The 2,492-nt window shown below is 37.3% G+C and overlaps 1 protein-coding gene and 1 long non-coding RNA gene across 2 annotated transcripts in view; one reads left to right on the top strand and one right to left on the bottom strand.

Annotated features, from left to right (window-relative positions):
* The window catches only part of LOC106523919 (uncharacterized), a 13,387-nt gene extending 11,133 nt beyond the window's left edge, over positions 1-2,254 (top strand). Inside the window, exons 2-3 of the long non-coding RNA XR_001310949.1 lie at positions 1,708-1,811; positions 1,936-2,254. This is a non-coding gene — a long non-coding RNA (uncharacterized LOC106523919). The remainder of the gene's footprint in view (positions 1-1,707; positions 1,812-1,935) is intronic.
* The window catches only part of ncam2 (neural cell adhesion molecule 2), a gene marked incomplete in the record, with an annotated part of 567,846 nt that overhangs the window by 322,737 nt on the left and 242,617 nt on the right, over positions 1-2,492 (bottom strand).

Here is a 2,492-nt window from a genome sequence, read left to right as displayed (position 1 = left end):
TTATTGATTGGGGTGAATGGTTGGGTGTCCACAGATTTCTATGAGGGTCAAGGTCACCATTGGCCACCCCCTGTCTCCGCTATTGCACCTGGTGGTAGACAAAACTGCCTCCTCGGCTCACCAGGAAACATCACTCAGCGCTGCCTCTGACAAGGCCAAAAAAATGCACCGAAGCTTTTACCCACTTGAATGTATTGCACTAAAAACTTTACAATTTACTTGCATTCCCCGTTCATTTCCAGTCCAGAAAAAACACTCATCTSAAAACATCCACTCTTCAAATCCCTCAGCGACAGGGGACGTTAGCGTACCGCGTGTATAGTTTRATTATTAACAATCTCCACTTAAATTAGTCACAACTGAATTGAGCCACAACAAAGGAGTTTTTTAGTATTTTGAGGCCTCTTTGAAAAACATATTTGTGCTTCAGATCTTTAAACAAAAAACAATGTTATTTGTTAAGGTTTTATATCAAATACAGCCTGGGTGACAAAAGTAATAGTTCTCTTGCATCCTCTTAGAAACAATGGTAGTAATTTCTAGTTGGCATTACATCACAGAGCTTTTAAAATTATTTTCTTAAAAAAAGTGATTCGTTTAAGCCTAGAAAAAATTAATGCAATAATAAAGTTTCTTAAAAGGTCACTGAATGAAAATTCACATCAGAAATCAGTCATTTCATGGACATTTAAAACTCACAGTATAGAAAACAAATTTAGGTAAATGTATATACAGCTAAAACACTATGTTTTGATTTCACTGTCACTTAGTATGTTAATTTTGTCTTCTTTTCAACGTTGTCTTTATTCTTATAATCACGGAAATAAACCAGAACGGTTTCTAAATTTAAAACACCCATACAGTGTGAAAATAAGCATTTGAACACCCTACGACTTCGCAAGCTCTCCCACTTAGAAATCTTGAAAGCATGTGATTTCCAGATTTTTTTTAGATTATGYCTCTCACAGTGGACATGCACCTAAGATGAAAATTTCAGACCCCTCMATCATTGCTAAGTGGAAGAACTTGCAAAGTCGCAGGGTGTTCAAATACTTATTTTTCTCACTGTATATTTTCCTTTGAGTCTTTTAATATGAGGCAAACTTCACTTAAAAGCATGCATCTCTTTTTATCATTTTCTTATAATTCAGTTGTGCTCAAAACAAAGTCAGTCAAAGGACAAATTTAAAGTGGATTTCTTTCCAAAACGCTTACAGAACCAGGTTTCTTGATGGATACACATTATTACACAGTGCCATTGAGAAATAAAAATCAGGTTTAAGCTTCCGAGAATCAGGAGGAATATTTTTATCTCCCAGCTCAGAGGTTTTATGTTCCACTGCAGTAGAGTCATGACATTTGATTATCTCGTCAACATAAATTCAGGAAATCTCTATGAAATGGGCTTGTTTTCTATGTTGCGGTAAAATCTGCGTCATTACCAAAGCAGGAAATAACATTTGATCAAAACCAGACTGGAAGTAGAACTGACTAATATGCAGGACAGACAGGAAATACAAATATTGCTTGAACTATATCAGTTTTGAACAGCTTTGAACAGCTACATTAAAAAACATCTAGTGTACATGCATTTATGGAAGTAATAATTATCTTTCATATTTAATAAAAAAAGATCAAATGTAGCTTAATCTCCATAGGCAACACTCTTCTGATCCATGATGTGATTCTTCATTTCTTGTCTTCTAGAGCAAACCTTCATGTGTAAAAAGCAACAGAAAAGGGGGGAAAAAGGTGAAATGATGCTCCTATTCAACACAGACTCCACTTCTTGATAGGATAAAGGACAGGATGTAAGCCCCACTTCAAAGTACGGTGTAAGGGGTTGCAAGCTTTACATTCAGTTAATCTGACCTGTGGGCAATGCCTTAGCCACTAGCTCTAATGTTAATCCTTTGACTGCTCTTCTCTGCACAGTTCACAGATTCCTCTTGTCAATGGGATACTGCACCCGTGAGACGTCTGAAGTCTGCTTGTTGTCGTCTCAAAACAAAGCCAAACACAGCTCTGCTCGTCTCTTTAGGATATAATCAGGGTAGAAACTCACCAGAGGGTCTTCTTGTTTAAAGAAAAAATTGACCAAGAGATGTTCAGGTTGACAAGAACTGCAAGTGTTTCACGTTGTCAATGGCGAACAGTTAAAAAAAGCCACCATGGAAATCCAATGAAGAATGTCTGACTGCCCTGACCTCGCTAAYGCTTCTTTTATCCCTGCCACCTTACAGCTTTAACCAGTTTTGGCTCAAAAAAAAAAAAAACATTTAGTCATGGTCACATTGTGAGGCTGAGCCAGTGACACTTTCAAGGAAATGGTCTGGAGCAGCAGTGGGAAATCCTAACCCTTGAGGGTCACTATCTTGTATGTTTTACTTGTTCCCATGCTCCAAGACACCCGATTCACTGACTGATAGACTTGGCTGCAATTAGGTTGTGGAAATACTGTATCAAGTTATTGTTTATATATTAAAATAACC

Source organism: Austrofundulus limnaeus, unplaced genomic scaffold (assembly GCF_001266775.1).
Source record: "Austrofundulus limnaeus strain Quisiro unplaced genomic scaffold, Austrofundulus_limnaeus-1.0 Scaffold170, whole genome shotgun sequence".
Taxonomy (NCBI): domain Eukaryota; kingdom Metazoa; phylum Chordata; class Actinopteri; order Cyprinodontiformes; family Rivulidae; genus Austrofundulus; species Austrofundulus limnaeus.
This window is presented reverse-complemented; position numbering and strand designations above follow the sequence as displayed.